The following is a 19,416-nucleotide window of genomic DNA, read 5'->3' as shown; positions in this document are numbered from 1 at the left end:
TAGATTTTGTATTTGGGATTTTTCTTGTTTCTTGAGATAGGCCTGGATTGCAATATATTTTCCTCTCAGGACTGCCTTTGCTGCATCCAAAGCGTTTGGATTGTTGTATTTTCATTTTCATTTATTTCCATATATTTTTTAATTTCTTCTCTAATTGCCTGGTTGACACATTCATTCTTTAGTAGGGTGTTCTTTAACCTCCATGCTTTTGGAAGTTGTCCAGACTTTTTCCTGTGGTTGATTTCAAGCTTCATAGCATTGTGGTCTGAAAGTATGCATGGTATGATTTCAATTCTTGTATACTTAGGAAGGGCTGTTTTGTGACCCAGTATGTGATCTATCTTGGAGAAGGTTCCATGTGCACTTGAGAAGAAAGTATATTCTGTTGCTTTGGGATGCAGAGTTCTAAATATATCTGTCAAGTCCATCTGATCCAATGTATCATTCAGGGCCCTTGTTTCTTTATTGACCGTGTGTCTAGATGATCTATCCATCTGTAAGTGGAGTGTTAAAGTCCCCTGCAATTACCACATTCTTGTCATGCTTATGTTTGTAATTGTTTTATAGATTTGGGGCTCCCATATTTGGCACATAGACATTTATAATTGTTAGTTCTTCCTGATGGATAGACCCTGTGATTATTATATAACGTCCTTCTTCATCTCTTGTTACAGCCTTTAATTTAAAGTCTAGTTTGTCTGATATAAGTATGGCTACTCCAGCTTTCTTTTGACTTCCAGTGGCATGATAAATAGTTCTCCATCCCCTCACTCTCAATCTGAATGTGTCCTCAGGTCTAAAATGAGTCTCTTGTAGACAGTAAATAGATGGGTCTTGTTTTTTTTATCCATTCTGATACCCTATGTCTTTTGGTTGGCGCATTAGTCCATTTACATTCAGTGTTATTATGGAAAGATACGGGTTTAGAGTCATTGTGATGTCCGTAGGTTTCATGCTTATAGTTTTGTCTCTGGTACTTTGTCTCACAGGATCCCCCTTAGGATCTCTTGTAGGGCTAGTTTAGTGGTGACGAATTCCTTCAGTTTTTGTTTGTTTGGGAAGACCTGTATCTCTCCTTCCATTCTAAATGACAGACTTCCTGAATAAAGGATTCTCGGCTGCATATTTTTCCTGTTCGTCACATTGAAGATCTCCTGCCATTCCTTTGTGACCTGCCAAGTTTCAGTAGAGAGATCCGTCACGAGTCTTATAGGTCTCCCTTTATATGTTAGAGCATGTTTATCTCTAGCTGCTTTCAGAATTTTCTCTTTATCCTTGTATTTTGCCAGTTTCATTATGATATGTCGTGCAGAAGATTGATTCAAGTTACGTTTGAAGGGAGCTCTCTGTGCCTCTTGGATTTCAATGCCTTTTTCCTTCCCCAGATCCAGGAAGTTCTCAGCTTTTATTTCTTCAAGTACACCCTCAGCACCTTTTCCTCTCTCTTCCTCCTCTAGAATACCAATTATGCGTATATTATTTCTCTTTAGTGCATCACTTAGTTCTCTAATTTTCCCCTCATACTCCTGGATTTTTTTTATCTCTTTTTCTCAGCTTCTTCTTTTTCTATAATTTTATCTTCTAGTTCACCTATTCTCTCCTCTGCCTCTTCAATCTTAGCCGTAGTTGCTCCATTTTATTTTGCAACTCATTGATAGCATTTTTTAGCTCCTCCTGGCTGTTCCTTAGTCCCTTGATCTCTGTAGCAAGAGATTCTCTGTTGTCCTTTATACTGTTTTCAAGCCCAACGATTAATTTTATGACTATTATTCTAAATTCGCTTTCTGTTATATTGTTTAAATCATTTTTGATCAGTTCGTTAGCTGTTGTTATTTCCTGGAGATTCTTCTGAGGGACATTCTTCCGTTTGGTCATTTTGGATAGTCCCTGGAGTGGTGGGGACCTACAGGGCACTTCCCCTGTGCTGTGGTGTATAACTGGACCTGATGTCTGCCCCCAGCCCACCGCTGGGGCCACAGTCAGACTGGCGTGTGCCTTCTCTTCCCCTCTCCAAGGGCGGGATTCACTGTGGGTGGGGTGGCCCATCTGGGCTACTGGCACACTGCCAGGCTTGTGGTGCTGGGGACCTGGTGTATTAGCTAGGGTGGATCGGCAAAGTCCACAGCGGCCTGAGGGACAGGCTCAGCTCGCTTTTCCTTCAGAGATCCGCTTGGGGCGGGGCCCTGCTGCACTGGGAGGGAGTCAGACCTGCTGGAGGGATGGATCTGCAGAAGCACATTGTTGGGTGTTTGCGCGGTACAAGCAAGTTCCCTGGCAGGAACTGGTTCCTTTTGGGATTTTGGCTGGAGGATGGGCGAGGGAGATGGCACTGATGAGCACCTTTGTTCCCCGCCAAGCTGAGCTCTGTCAGCCGGGATCAACAACTCTCCCTCCAATTGTCCTCCAGCCCTCCCGTTCTCCGAGCAGAGCTGTTAGCTTATAACCTTCCAGATGTCAAGTCCTGCTTGCTGTTGGAACACACTCTGTGGGGCCCATCCACTTTTGCAAGCCAGACTCAGGGGCTCTGCTTGGCCGGCAGGCTGCCCCTCCGTCCCGGCTCCCTCCCTCCAGTCAGTGGAGCGCTCACTCCCTCGCCGTCCTTCCTACCCTCTTCCGTGGGTCTCTTGTCTGCGCTTGGCTCTGGAGACTCAGTTCTGCTCAAGAAGCCAATTTAAAATTGGCAAAAAATTTGCTCATACGCTTCACCAAAGAAGATATACAGATGGAAAATTGGAAAGTTGCTGTTGAAATTATTATTCACTAGGGAAATACAAACTGAAACTAAAAAGAGGTAACAGTATACTGCTACTAGAAGGACTAGAAACAGAAACGCTGACCAACTACAGCAACTAAAAGTCTCATACACTGGGATTGTAAAATGACACCAACATTTTGGAAAAGAGTTTGTCAGTTCCTTAAGAAATGAATAATATGACCTGGAAATTCTATTTCTAGGTATTTACCTAAGAGAAATGAAAGCATATTTTCATTCAAAAACGTGTTCATTAGTGTTCATTGCTATATTTGGAATAGCCCAAATCTGGAAATAACACAAATGTCCATCAACACGTAGATAATTAAACTGAAATACATCCACAATGAAATTTTATCAATAAGAAGAACTGGTATACGGTACAACATAGTTGAATCCCAAAATAATTATGCTGAGTGAAAGATGCAAGTATACATTCTACATAATTATATTTATATAAAATTTTATAAAATGGAAAATCAGATCAATGACTACCTGTAGCATTGGGGTAGGGATTGGAAGGGTAGGAAGAAGGGCTTACAACGAGGCAAGACTAAACTTTTAGGCACATGACGATGTCATCTTGATTGTGGTGACACTTTTAAGAGGATATACATTTGTCAAAACCTATAAAACTATAAACATTATTATGTACAGTTTCTATGTCAACTATTCTTTGAAAAAGCCTTAAAGAAAAAAATAGGAGTTTTGTTTTCTTATAGGCTTGTTATTACCAATCTGAATTGCTTTTACTTATTTTCTTATATTTCTTCTTTATAGGCTATAAGACCTTTGAAGTTATGAACTCATTTTTATTACAGGTGTCTAATATTAGGATTATTGGATGCATGAATAACAAGTAACATGCAAAATAGTATAAATAAATCAATGAGTACATATTACTGAACACACACTATATACCAGGGTCTTTAGGAATTTTCTTCATGCTCTTTTTGAGATTATCATGTCTTAGAAATGAGAAAGGAAATAAAAAAGCTAGATTTGTTTGTAAATTTAGAAATGTACACCAGAGCAAAACAAACGAGCAACCAAGTGCTAATCTTAAAAACTTGATTATAGTGAATTTCTAACATTAGGAAGATTATTTCTCAACACAACTTACCCCTTTTCTTGACGTGTATGCATCTTAGATTAAATAAACCAACATGAATGAAGTAAGACACCGCTTCTGATGTTACAACTTGAGGGAAACAGACCATTGAGAATCAGGCTGAATGGATTTGGGCAGAGTAAGGGGACTACTAGAAGGTTTAATCTGAATAGCAGAAGTATCCTCATCTGAGTCTCAAAGTTGTCCTCTTTTTCAGTGGCTAAATAACAGGACTTGTTTTTTTGTTTGTTTGTTTTTTTAATACCATAGAGGTCAGCATCTGATATGATTCGTTGATGCCTGATACGACTGCTTGATGTGGTTACATATGTCAACTCTACTCAAAAAAATAAATTTTAAAAGCTGAGAATAACCCCCACTCATCTGTAATTTCCCCTACACATATATTAATTTTTCTAGGTAAGTCTCAAAAACACGAACATTGTGCTTTGTGCCGTGGGAGATATGAAGAGGTATCATCCCGAAGAAGTTTATAGTTCCATTAGAGAGAAAATATCAAAACACGACACAAGTAGCCAAATCACCAGGAAGTGGTAAATACAAAAAACAAACAAACAAAAAACAACACACAACCAAAAAAGCCCCTCAAAAAAACAAAACAAAACAAAACAAAACAAAACAACAAAAACAAAGAAAGAACTCATAGGTGGACTCTTCCTTTCGGTCAGGGAAGTTTCAAAAAATAGCTGGGATTTTAGTTCCATCAGATATAATTAGAATAGGCTAAAAGACATCCTCAGCTGAAGGCAGCTGATAAGGTGGGATAGCCTGACTCCCAAGAAAGGATGGACGGCTTCTGTAAAACTTTGATACCAGATTTTCACATCATCCTTCTGAAAGTGTCTTCCTATAGCTATTACTCCCTGAATTGAAATGCCACTTTCATAATGACAGCAAGATGTGGGGGACACTCTATTACTACAGTAACTTTAAAAACTGCAACAAAATTGAACACTGGTAAAGGAAGCAGTGTTTGCATCTCACAAGGAGTTCCACATTTCCCATGGGTCCACTAAGCTCAGGAAACATCTTCAGAAAAAAATACCTCTCTTTTATAGTACAAAGGATATAAATTATAACTTAAATCAAATGGAGTGGAGATGACAAGGTCACTTAAAAGTACTTCTGTGATTAAAAAGTCTATATTCGAATTGTATTGTGACACATTTTAATAACTGACACCTTGAGTGAACAGTGCTTTATTTCTGTAAAAATTTTCTGTAAAGAAAGCATGCTCAAAGAACAGTTTGGTGTCTCACTCTCCTCTCTAGAGAATATTAGAATAAGATGCACACTTATACATGAGAAGAATTTATATAGTTTTAGAGCAAGAAGTGATCTTCGAGATCATCTAGTTCCAACATCTTGTTTTATTAAACGAGGAGACAGGCCTAGAGGTCAAGAGGAGATTGATTTTTAAGGAAGCTTAGTCTGGCATGGTGGACAAGATAATGTAGGTATAGCCTCAGGGGCTGGTCAGGCTGGGTGGTTGGAGTGTGTACTATCAGAAGGATAACTGTGAACTGGAGCTCTGGTTAAGACAAAAGGGGCAGAATATGGCATCATTTCCAAAGGTGCAATAAGAAAACGGTGCCACACCTGAGATAAACACATTCTAGGGAATAGGCTCCAAGGCTGGAAGATAGTACAGGCTGAAGATGTATTTCCACAAAGCAAGAATGCCATGGACACATGGTTCCAGGAGTTTTACCTATGATGAGGAAGAAGGCTTGGCTTCTAGACTGGAGTCTCAGAGCTGAACTGCAAAGAATGTGCACAAAAGATTCAATAAAACTAGGTGATATTGGGACCTTTATAAAGCCTAATAAATTCTCATTGGCCCATTAAGTCTTCTTTTTCTAGATTCATAGAAACCACTCCCTGTTTTTGTCACTTTCCTTTTGGGGGCATTCTTGGTTATAGCTTTCTGAAACTTCTTGTAATAACCAAGAAATGGGTGTATGGGTTGAGAAACAGACAAAGTGAGATCTGATTCCTGGTTGTGATGCTCAGGAGACTAGTGACTTTGGACTAATTAATTATAAATCCTCTATTGAGTTTAAGTTTTTTTCATCTATAAAATGGAGATGATAGTACTCTGTAATTAAAAGTGTTGTTTTGAGATTAATACATCTAAAATTCTAAACACTGAATATGCCTTCAAAAAATAGTGTTTACTCAAGCGATCATAGGTGAAAAAGAGAGGCAAACCAAGAAACAGACTAAACTATAGAAAAAAAACCTGATAGTTACCAGAGGGGAGGTGTTTGGGAGGGATGGGTGAAATAGGTGATGGGGACTAAGGAGTGTTGTATGGAAGTGTTGAATCACTAAATTGTACACTTGTAGCTAATATACTATATGTTAACAAACTGGAATTTAAATAAAAAGTTAAAAAACTAAGTAAATAGTGCTTACCCTAATGCTAAATTTGTTTCACCAAATTGTATCTTTTGGAGAATATACCCCAGTTTTGTTTGCTTGAGAATAGCCTGGCTCATCCACTAAGTGTTGACCTTCTAATTTGACTCTCAGAGGGATACCACTGTCTACAAGTTCTGGGGCATTTTACTATATTCCTCTAGGTACATGGCTATAACTTACAGAGTGATCAGCATAATCCTAGGGTTTGGTGTATGTATTATTCTTTTATCAGTATAGCTCCTAGTTCTTTCCATCTAATAACTGAGATGTACTTGATGACAAGATGCCCAGATAATGTAAGAAAGGAGCCAAAAAGGAAGAGCTAAGGAACCATGTTATTATCAAAAGCACTGGAGATGCTTAAATCCCCATGTAATGAACCCATAAATCCTAGAATCAGGAAAATATATTCCTAGAAAGCCAAAGGTTAAAGAGTGGATTATGACTGTATCTGCACAGCAGGCCCAAAGCATTTTGAAACAGAGGAAAATTAAGGAGTACGTTATTGATTATCCCAAAAGTTTAGTATACCTTTCAATGGATTCACAAACTGTTAGTTTTGCTGTCTCTTTTCCCTTTGTCTTAATCTTCCAGACCTGCAGTATGAATGGATATTGGGAATCTTGATGACAATCAGTGTCTGTATGAAAATAATAGAATAAAATCTTTGGGCCACAAGAGCCAAGAGGGATGACTTAATACATTTCAATTTATTAAAAGGAAATTAAGCCTGTGAAATTACTCCCTATGATGACACATAGTGATTCCTAGACTTTTGAATTTCATAGGCCAATACATTGAAGAAGAAAAAAAAGAACAGGAAGTGGATATAAGCCTGGTTTTTGTTTTTTCTTAGGGGTCATCACCTAATTCCACTACCTGTACATCCAAGGTGGCCACTAAATGTTGGTTGGGTGTCTAGGAACTACTGTTGTAGTTACTGAACAAACTTTGAATTAAGCTTCAGCAACAAACAGAAGTCTCTTTAAGGCAACTGGACTCCATTGGAGTATCTTCAAACTTTATTCTAGTGTGGGTCAAAATTGAGAGAAGCCATTCACACTGGACTACATTGACTGAGAGTACACTGATCTCGGTGAAAAAATCTTCGATGAGAATAAAGAAAGATAACATCTGCATAACTCTTGTTTGTATGGTCATGAATAGAGAACTCAAACAAGCTGTTATCTTAGACAAGTCATAGTACCTCTTTGAACCTAAATTTTATTATACAGAATTTGAAATTCTACAAATAAAAACTATAAAAACTATAAATTTTGGGAAGCACAAAGGTTTGAGAAGTGAGCAAAATTTAGGCAGATTCTGAGGAGATATTGACTTTTGGATGAAGGAAAATTGCATGGCATGAGTTTCCCATTTCCTACTGCTTTTAGATCAAGGCCAGGATGAAGTCAGCCTACATGGAACAGCTAAAACTCCTATAGAAAAGCTCAGCCCTTCTGGCATGAGTCGTCAATCATAGCCACTGGAAAGGGTTGGGGGGCACCATAGGTACACAGGGCCGACCGCAGGCAGTCCATCTACTAGTAAAAGAACTAAACTGATATTTGAATTGCTTCCCAAGAAAGAGTTTTATTTGAGGCAAGTCACATTGTTCACAGAAACAGACAAAAAAAAAATCAGTATTCTTTGCAAGAGCATAATATAATTCAGAGTCTCCACAATAGCACCCATAATACCTAGAATACAATCCAAAATTTAAAAATCTGGAAAATTCAATCCATTCTCAAGGGAAAATACAGTCAGTGGAGATTTACACCATGATATCTAATAACCCAGATGTGTAATTCATAGACATGAATTTTAAATCCGTTATTATAACTGTGCTTAATGGCATAAAGAAATATGCTCATAAAGAATGAAGAAATAGAAAAGTGTTTCTTCAGTCTGCAGCTATTGATTCAATGCCTTCTATGAAGAAATACAGTTCTTACCTTCATAGAGTTTACAGTCTAATAGAATAATTGATAGGGTATCATGTCACTTTAGTGTACTCTTTGCTCTATAAATCCATTATTCCAAAAATAGGGGATGGAGGGAAATCCTTAATAAATTCATACATATCCAGAGACTGCTGGCTTGTACAGCAGAGATCCAAATGAATTACAGCTAGAGATATTAAATCCATACAATTGCTACTAGCAAAAACAACAGCAGTAATAATTATAACAGTAATAGATCATTTTGTATATAACTAATAGTTTAACACAATGGCTTGCAATTTTATTACGAAATTTGAGTCTTCCAACCACCCTGTAAAATAGCAGGGCAAGTATTCAATTCAAAGGGCCCATTTGGAAGTACAAGTAGGGGGAGTATATCCACATAGAATTTTTCTTTTCAAAAACATAAATGGACCAAATAAATTATAGGCAATCACCCAAATCTTTCTTTCTAGCCAGCTCTCAGTGGCAACCTAAATGTTATAGGAGGAAAACAAGCTTCACCTGACATGAAAGCAACAATGAACATTTGGGACTATCAAAGCATTCTGGCAACTGTCTTTTCCAGAAACCTATCTTAAAAATGAGTTGTTCAGTGATAATTAGAGAGTGAAACGCACCCAGTTTCACATTTTAATGCTCCTTCCCAATTAGAATGGCATTAGAGTGAAAGTGTAGCCATATAATTGTATGAAGAATAGATCTAATTTTCTCAATGTCACTGCAATATCACCTTTTGGGACTAACAGCACTGAATGATTACGCATATCATTTGGTAATTGTATTTTTATCCATTCCACACTGGGAGCTGATTTTTAAAAGTGGACATGCAATTAGATTATAAATGAACACACATCAACTGGCCCTCAAAAGACAGCAGTATGTCAGCATTAACTAGCTGCATTTTTAACCATGGTCAGTGGCAGTGTCTGTGGCTTGTCAATACTCAGCCGTGATGAACATAGTCAGGTATTCTGAGCTTGGCTTTTCATAATAAAAAAGTAAGAAAGTGACGGAGAAATGTTGAACTCAGGGAGACTGGCCTTCACCAACCGAGTGTTTGCCTGGCTATTGGATAGAACTTTAAAATAAGCTGTGATCAAGGATCAAGATTAAATGCCCACCATTGCTGTTAGATGCTAGTCTTTGAGAGCTGCAGAGACAATGTATATTGTTAGAAGTCTATCTTTCTATCCCATAGGCTGTATAACAGATAATCCCAGGTGGGGGGGGGTGGGAGGGAGGTCTGAAGTGCCAATTAATCATAGCATATATTGCTGGAAATATTTCAGGTCAGAAGTGGAAATTTATACAGCCATCTGCATTTAAATAGCAGTTACTAAGAGTAAAATGTATAGACGAAGGTGAGGTGGAGGCTGTAAGTTATGGCTTTGAGACCTCCTGAATACTACTGAACTCTCTAATGCACAATCATAAATTTTAATAAATACAATTATTTGGTGTGCAGTTGAAGTCTCATTATCATACTAACCAAAGGAAAATTTGTACACCAGCCTGATCCTCGGACTTGATTGGGAGCAATCTCAGGACATTCAAATTAGGGTATTTTTCACATGGGACAAACGATGAAAAACAATTTTGATTTTACTGTCCTAACAACACAGCAGTTAACAACCACACTCCCTCCTCATCATGATGGAATGTTCACTCCTTGGCATGGAAATGTCCGTCAATAACTGCATTCTCGTTACCAGAGTTGTTAACGCAAGCTGATGAAACATGCGACCTCGGCCAGAAATAAAAGCCTACAGCATTTCTTTTACATTTTTGGGAAGGTCTACTATACTTTCTTTAAAGTTTCAAACATCATCATGTGGATGGGCGGGGGCTGTATCTGCCCATGGGTGCTTTGAGTCACTACCTTGAAGTGTCTTTCTCCTCTCAGAGGAACATGGACTGTGGTCCTGGATGCAGTCTAGGATGTGAAGGGTAGACCTACTGCCCTGACTGCAGTGCGTGAAGTCAAGAGAAATCAACCAAGGGGCAGTATCTGAGGAGAATTGCAAATTAACCGGAGAGAGTTTCCCCCCATCCCCCACCCATCACCAGTCCATAAGGCCCCTGAGAGAGCAGTCATGTGGCAATATGAAATAACGGTATACAAAAATGGGGAAACCAAATGACTGTTGGAGAATCTGAAGCAGAAGGTGGGAGGCAGAGCCTGAGAAATTCTTGAGGTGGAAAGAATACCTTAAGCTTTTATTTTATTTCTGAACTTCCCCTCTTCACGATTTCTTACCATTCACCCTGCTTTAGTGCTTATTCCCCTGTATTACAGTTGTTACCTGAAGGATGGTATTACTTCATAGGTGATGTAGGTCTTGGAAAAAAAAGGATTATAATTAATGTTTTTGTATTCATGGGTTAGGCACAAAATAGGGTCTCAATATTTAGAAAGTTTTCTTTTTAAATCAGACAATGGTATCCTACTGCAAACTTCTGACAATGGACTATGACCTGAATCATTCCTGCCTCTCTCATTTTATCTCAACCTGCCTTCTAGCTTGTTTAATACACCTTAGTTAAAATAGCTTTATCCTACCCCCCACCCTGGATTTCCTGAATGTCCCAATCTCTTTGTAAACAAACTATTCCTTTTGCCTGGACTTCCCTTTCCTTCCTCCCTGCATATGGCTGGGCTTCTTTTGTTCTTTTTTTCCTTATCCTTTAGTTCTCAGCTCAAATGATACAGAAAGTTTTCCAGGCTATGCAATATAAAGCTTATTCACTGTGTGATTCCCTTTTATAGCACAGGGTGATCAACCATCCCTATTTGCCCAGGAATCAGTGGTTTCCTGGGATGCAGGTCTTTCAGTACTAGGACAGTCTTAGACAAACCAGGACAGTTGGTTACTTACATATAGAACCTACTTGATTTCAATTATATTTTTGTTCATTTACTTGTGGAATATCTCTCTCTCGCATTAAACATTATGGTCCATGGAAGTAGGGGCCGTATCTTTTTTATATACCACTGTGCACCCTATACCTCTCATAGAGACAGACACTTAATAAGGTACTCAGTAGATGTTGAATGAGTGAATGAATAAACCGATGAATCAAAACACCAGACTGGGAACCAAGAACAAGAAATTTCCATTTGGAGTCAGCTACACAAAGTTAAAGTTATTAGATGTGGAGGGTAAGTAGAGACCCACGGATGCTTTTTTCTTACAATAGGTGGTGGGATGTGGGGACACAGCTAGGAGAGAAAACAGTGATCAGAGAGAGAAGAGCAGGGACTGGATTAAGGTTCCCTCAACCCTGACTGTGAAACCCAGTATCCCTTGGCTGACTCCATAAAGGGAAAAACAAAGCTAAAGTATGCCTCTTGAGTAGTATATCTTGCAGGAACACAGAGGGAGCATGCATGCTGAAAGAAGGATGCTTACTACAAAGCAGTCTGTGCCAAGATGGACCCCAGGGCTGAACTTTCACTGATCCCCCCCCCCCACACTATAATACTAAAAATCATGCCCAGGGATGGATATTTAACATTAGACACATGACACATGAAGAAGCATGACCTTTAAGTGCACGTGTTAATAACGCCTGCCTCTACATGCTTAGAGGTCACTCTTTCTCCACCTAAGTTTCATTAAAAAACTCTCCCTGATCTTTCCTCAAGGAATCAGTCTGAGGGTTCTTTCCTTTGTGCTGTCTTTCTTGTGCTCAAGTGTAAGTCCCAATAAAGCCTTGCCTGGAACTCTCACTTGGTTCCTTGTCAATTTCCATTGCTTAGAGAGCCCAAGGGCCCAGTTCACTAACAAGTTGATAGGATCACGTCAGAGAAACCAAACAAGTCATTTCAAGACTTTGAAATGACTTTCATTTCTATATTCCTTTTGTTTTTAACACCCACAAGTCCAGGGAGCATGTATTCTAAGGACATTCTTCTGAGCACAGATTAACAGTTTATGAAGAAGCCACATTGACTGTATAAAATAAATAAAATTAGAGACAATTCTTCTCCAGAAAGATTTGACAATCATGTCAAATCAAACAAAAGGGGCTAAAGACCAAAGGAGTTGAAGTGGGGAAAATCAGTTCATTGATCATCCCTACATACATACAGCCAACCATTGGCAGGTAACGTAATATATAAAAGGCAATAGGAGAATCGTAACTATGAACACCTTGACGTTTGCTCCACCAAGAAACATACGCCCAAATATGAAAAAGTTATTATACATGAGAAAATTTTCGATTAGAGCAGGAAGAGAGAAGGCTGGGGATGCAATATAGCCCCAAGATTTATAGCAGTATCAACCCAGATCTAAACTGTGATTCGTTCTTCTCACAGGGTACTGGGTCCTCATTAGAGTAGTTGAGCTATAAGGAGCCTTAAATAAGTTCTAGACTGTTGTTTCCCAAATGCAGACACTAGACAATCTCCCGTAAGATGTCCTTAAAAAGCATTCACGGTTGAAAACTTTTGGAAAATGTCGCATGGCATTTGCGAGATTCATAATGCATATATGATAAGGATGGCATTTTGAGAGATTTAAATACATTTTTCCTTTCCTATAGTTTTGTATTTCTCTCATTGAATCAGGACCTGTCCTCACTGCTTCAGGGAGGGCTGTGAAGGTTGGAAAGTAGAAATAACCCGGAGAAGGAGGGAGCTTTGGCATTATTGTCAAAATGCAAAAGGAGACTCATTTCCCTGTAAATTCCTTGGGACTTGAGAAGTGGTGAAATGTGGTAGTGTTTTTGGACATACTTAGAGAGATCTAGAGGTGTTGGAAGTAAGAGAACCTCTGCCTTATCTCCTGAATACAGATGACATAAAACTAAGACTCCAAGACAGAACGACTTATGTGTATGTTTAGGCAGATGGGACGATACACTGTCTTGAAAATTCATGGGATACAAATATAGCACAGAAGTATCAAGGAGCCAGTCAATCAGACCAAAGGATGGCAAACTACAGCCTGCAAACCAAATCTAGTCCACCATCAGCTTTTTGCATAGCCCACAAGATTGGTTTTTATATTTTAAATGGTTAAGAAAAAAATGTACATATTATATATCATTTATGGCTATTTTTGCACTGGAATGACAGAACTGGTAGTGGCAGAGTTGAGTAGTTACAACAGAGTCTGACTAGCCTGCAAAGCCCAAACTATTTTCTATCTTTCCCTTTATAGAAATATCTGGCTGATCCCTAATATAGACAATCCGAGAAACAAACTTTGTGGACTAATGATTTAGGACAGGTTGGGCTATCCATACCCTCTGCCCATTGGAGATTTCAGTTTCCCAACATGACTGACGAGAAGAATCTTATCAATTTGGCAGTGAGAGACCCCTGGTCTAGCTTACTAAAACACCCCCACCCTACCTTCAACTTTGTAAACGCCTCACTCGCAGAGCCTGTACTCCCACTAGTTAACAAACAGGATTTCTGCGGTTAGACATCTGGACCCCGGGGGAGCTGTACAGGTTGCTACATAGATAACCGCTTTCCTCTCGCTTCTGTAATCTTGCTTACGCGCCCAACCATAGTAATCTTGCTTACGCGCCCAACCCTAACCGGAAGGTCCCTAGCCGCTTCGCAACCCGGGCTCCAAGTTGCATCAGCCAAAAGAAACTTCATTTCCCAAGCTTCCCCGGGACGAAACTACCCACAACCCTAACCATCACCGAGCAGAGAGCCTACCACCAGCCTGTATGCAAATAAGACTCAAAATAGCATAAAAGACCTGTGACCCCGTTTATCGAGGCTCTCCCGCTTTCTAACACTGGGGAGCCCTGGTGCACCAGTAAAGACTCTCTGCCGACGTCGGAGTGCCGTGTGGTTCTTTGCGCCAACTCTCATTTCATAGGGCCTAGGAGCTTGGTTCCTAACAGCAGGATGGGGTCTAGAAAGTATAGTTAATTTTATTGTACACTAGGGTTTGTGCCTGAGATTTGTATTTGTTAAACACGTTAAGATAATAAAGGCTCTGGAAGTCCTGCTGTCAAATATACATATTTAACTAATGTTTTTCTAAGTTATTTAATCACGCATTTTTTGTTAGACCTATTGATTTTCTTAAGGCATAAAATATACTTTTTAAATTTTTTAATGTTTAATTAGTTTTGAGAGAGAGAGAGAGAGAGAGAGAGAGACAGAGACAGAGACAGAGACAGAGCATAAGGAGGGAGGGGCAGAGAGAGAGAGGGAGACACAGGTGCCGAAGCAGGCTCCAGGCTCTGAGCTGTCAGCACAGAGCCCGAGGCGGGGCTGGAACTCAAGAACTGCAAGATCATGGCCTGAGCCAAAGTTGGACATTTAATCAAATGAGATACCCAGGCACCCCTAAAATATTCTTTTCTAAAGAGCACATCTTGGAAAATGCTGCTGTGGTCTAATTTCCTCATATTATAGGGGGAAAGGCAGAGAGTAAGAGCTGAAAACTTGGATGAGGTCACACAACTAGCAGACAGAAGTACTGGATTCCAGTTCTGCTAACTGCACTGCTTCCCTTAGGATATGCTTAAGCCTCTACAAACCATTTTGATTTCGTCAGTCAAAATTTGTCAAAACCAGATAGTTGACAGATGCAGTAGGGATTTCTGGACTGATATGATTGAGTGACTGGAAAATCAGTTAGGGCTTATGTGGTTTTCATGGGATGCGTCAAAACACAAGCAGCAGAGCTTCAAATGATTCCTCAATTTACAACTTTTTAAAGACCATTTTGAATAATTTCATCAGTCAATACAATGGGAAACAACATTCTGCTAAACATACTAGATTGGAATTTGATAGACTTGACCATCTGTTTAAACTGTCAAGCCAATTCAGGTTGTATCTAGAGGACAGTCCAAAATATATTCTGAGAGTAAACACAAAACTTTTATAAGTGGGGGAAAAATTAAATTTTCTGATCAGGCAGGAAAGGTACAGACTTAGTCAATCTCTGCCTTCAAAGCAGTCTCTTTGCTGAAATTGACAAATTGGATACTTTCATCAGTTTCAGCCTCTGTCAATTTCAGCAGCCTGGAATAGTCACACAAACACATCAATTTCAGCCCTAGAAACTTGTCTCTTTTGAAATTGACGGGAACTAAAATGAAGGAAAGCCAAAGTGTCAGGCTCTCTGGAGGCTTTGGGAAGCAGCTGATATTGAATGACCTCTTCAGCAGGCCTGGTGCTCCAGGACCCTGTTGCGGCTGGCTCAGTGCCTTGGCTCCACACCAAGTCACTGTCCCTGGGATCCTGTAATGAGGGGGATCCCAAAGGGGCCACACGTCCTCAAAGTGAGGTCTTAAAGTCAACTGCAGCTCAGAGTAGAATTGGCATAGTACAAAGTATTATGGTTTCAGAATTAGAAATGAAAGTTCTGGTTTTATTACCTCACAGGCAGTGAACTCATTTAAGTTTTGGAGGTTCTTTTATGATCTACAAATTGTAGTTAACGATGCCTGTTTTCTAAATAAAAATAATGACACTAATAACGGCTAACGCTTATTAAACATACTACTTTCCATGTATTTTCCTATATAATCTTTGATCAACATTTTATGATAGTTTTAGGGGGAAAACAACAACTAGGGATAGAGAAATAACTTTATCAATGTTACATGGTTAATAAATCTTCACTCCCAGGTTAATTATTCTATTAAAGTTTAAATAACAGGATAAATTAATCCTGTTAAAGGTGTTAACCAAGAAGACAAGGTTTTAAACGTTTGTTTGAAGCCTTAGGGATTGCAATTCAGGAGACCCAGAGTTCGCCAAAATCAAAAAAGTGTGCTCTGAATTGCAAAGTGGGGGGGAAGGCAAAAACAAGGTTACAAAAGTTATTTTGAAAGAATTATGATTGAGGCTGGCAGGGTTAAACTGACTAATACAGAATGGCTATGTAGCAAACAGGTATTTTAGCATGTTTTCTAGGGGGCGGTCTGTTGCAACTGACAAAAGTCAAAAGTTCTCCCTGTTCTGAAGGTTGAAACAGGAAACATACACAGATAATTGACCTCTGACCCCTTCCTTCAATATCCTCCAGACTATTTTGAGTCTCTCTGTTCATTATGCTTAGTTCCTTTTGGAGTCATCTTTCACAAGGTTTATATAATAGGATTAATCAATCCTGTTAAGAGTTAAATAATATAAACAATTTAGGAAACTGTTAAATGTTCTGCACTTTAGGTATTATTATCATTGGTTATCATAAATCCCACAGGATTCATTGTATCCGCTGTTTTGCTTTCACATTAAAAATGTGTTCTCACCACCTTGTATAATCTTGCATAGTGAGTATGCTCATACTTGGTTTAAGGAGGGATGTGAATAAAAGTGATCTGCTCCAGGTTAAAAGTCTTGTACTCCCAAATACAGATTCTCATTCCAAATGCCTGGGATAAGAACAAGACGTTCAAGGATAATTTTAAGCTCTTTGGGTATGGCCTCTGCAGAAGCTAAAAACTTCTCTATTCTGGCTGAAATATTTTAATTTCCACTGTTTCTCTATAAAATTAATTTTAAGACCAAGGGTATGCACACCTGCCCATAAATGTCCTTGGACAGCATTCAGTGATAGCCTATCATTGTCAACGTAGATATATTCTCCTCCTCACTCTTCCTCCTTATTCTATTTAGTGAAGAATTTGTTTTAGCATCTCAATAAAGTTAAGGCTTTTTAGAGAGGCTTCTAAAGAAGAAATATAGAAATATAAAGGTGATGAAGAATATTTCTCATCTTTTGGGTTCTCTCTTGACCTCCTTCCTTCTTTTCTTTCCACATTAGTATCTTCTTACCTCCATCGTTTCTTCTTTCCACAAACCTTTACTGAATCCCTACTATGGGACTGGCATTTTCTAAGTGCTGAGGTAAGGGATATCCAGTTTCTTTCCTTGTGTCACTTAAAATTTAGTGAGGTTTGACAGACACTAAATGAAAATTATTTATAAATGGCAATATAAGTATGCAGAAAACAGTACAGGCTGTTTTGAGTTACAACACCATGTCCATTACTTAGAGTGGATGAGGAAGGCTAGAATTGAATCCTTAGATTGTTAATGCATCTCTGATACGTAAAATCCCAGAAATTATGTACACAAGTCACACAGCCACTCTTGGTTTTCCAATTCAGTTGTGAAAATGGACAGAAAAAAAAAGGTCCATCCTTTTTAAATTTTTTTTAATGTTTAGTTATTTTCAAGAGAGACAGAGTACAAGTGGGGAAGGGGCAGAGAGAGAGGGAGAAACAATCTGAAGCAGGATCCAGGCTCTGAGCTGTCAGCACAGGGCCCGACGCGGGGCTCAAACTCATGAACCGACAGATCATGACCTGAGCTGAAGTCAGACACTCAACCAACACCAACACTAACTGAGTCTACCCTTTCTTAATCTAGTTGTCTTAACAGCCAAGGCTAATAAACTATTTGGCAATTCAATTAGTTCTTTGGACAGAGATTTGGAAAGAGCTCTCATCAGTTGTACAAACTTAAACTCCTTTCTTCTATTTCACTCTCATTTTGAGGTTAAACAGGTGACTGCCTTGCAGATTTGAAACTTAGACTTGAAAGGAAAGGAAAGGAAAAGAAGGAGAAAGGGAAGGGAGGAAGTAGCCGGACACACATGAGGACGCTCCAGCACACCATCAGTGTTTACCATGCCTAATATGCTGTGTTTGTCTAAGCTGACCCACCAATTCAGGCTGATGTTCCATAATTTGGCATTTTTTTCTCTGAAAGCAGAAAGGTGAGTGTGCTCTTATAGCCTTCCTGAGACTCATTTGTTTGAGAGATAATTTGTTACCTTGAGAATTCTCTTCATCAGTGTCCCATTCCATCCCCCACACTGAGAGGCTGTGGCCCTTGGTCACCTTGATGTATTCAAAGCATCTGTACTCAAATAATTTATTCATGGACCGAAATTGCTAATCCCAGTTTGGGGTGGAGAAATGTTTACTTGGTCACTCACACTCTGTTAAGCTGAGGCATTGAAGGGAGGGTCACTCACAGCTGTCCTTCCCCATACAACTTTCGGAGCCATGTATTGTAAACCATTTTATCAAAGAGCCACGGGTAGCAGTCTGTGAGGACGTATTGGGAATCAGCTAATGGACAGAAAGTACCTGCTCCGACACATTAATTCCCTTTCCTGTCAGCCTGCATCATTGTAGAGCATGCATGATGGGAAGCGAGGTCCCATCACACCATGGCACCTGCTGCTTTTCCATCTGCCAAGCGCAATAGCTCCTTTGATTGCCCATTTTTCTGCCTAATGGCTTATTCCTTTTCTCTTTGTAAAGTTTTTACATTTTATTGTGATTTTAATAGTCACTTAAAATTTTTTCTCATCTCTGCTTGGCACACCAAGTATATTGATAAAAGAATAACATAAATAATATTCTAAACCATACCCAAATTGAGATCATTCCAAGAGCTGTGTTTCAGTGTTTAGTCTGATAAAGTTGTCATGGCGATAATGTCCCCTGAGAATAAAAGTGCCATGTGCATGGTTGATTAAAGGAAATAGCTCAGATGGTACACAAACTGGTAAATATTGAACCTACGAACTATTATACGGGCCATATTTTTGTTTTGCTTTTTTTCCTGCTTGTTTTTTTTTTTTTTAAGCTATGTACTGCTTAGTTTTCTGTAAATAGCCTGATGACTCACATTTCTCTCTCTCTTTCTCTGAGGATTTATATTGTTAAAATCCCTTGGAAGAGATATTGGCAGTACTCCCAAACTGGACTTTGGATTCTGTCTAAAGCTGTTGATTTGGCTGGATTAGTCAAAGTAGCAGATCATTATTACATATCGAACATCTGTCAAAAATAGCACTAACAATTATCAGATACATTCTTTATCATGAAGATTGGGACTTGAGTAGTTGAGAAGAAATTTCTACAAATCCAAGTCAATAAGACTATTTTTTCTCAAGACAACAGACTAGAATTGCCTTTAATTAATATGAGGATAAAACGATAGGCATGCCATAGATGGGTATTATCAGGTGAGGGTGAGTTGCCGTTTTCTGAGGTGTCAGAGCCAACCCATCTTCCTAAGTCCCAGGTAAATGGGAAGGAAGAATGGGTGCTTTAGGGGGGGAAACTGAGCCCTGGTATAATCTGGAATCCAGAATTTTTCTTTGTTAGCATTTCAGTTTGATAAATTGCCT

Source organism: Felis catus, chromosome B3 (assembly GCF_018350175.1).
Source record: "Felis catus isolate Fca126 chromosome B3, F.catus_Fca126_mat1.0, whole genome shotgun sequence".
NCBI lineage: Eukaryota > Metazoa > Chordata > Mammalia > Carnivora > Felidae > Felis > Felis catus.
The sequence above is the reverse complement of the archived record's forward strand: the minus strand, read 5'-3'. Positions refer to the sequence as shown.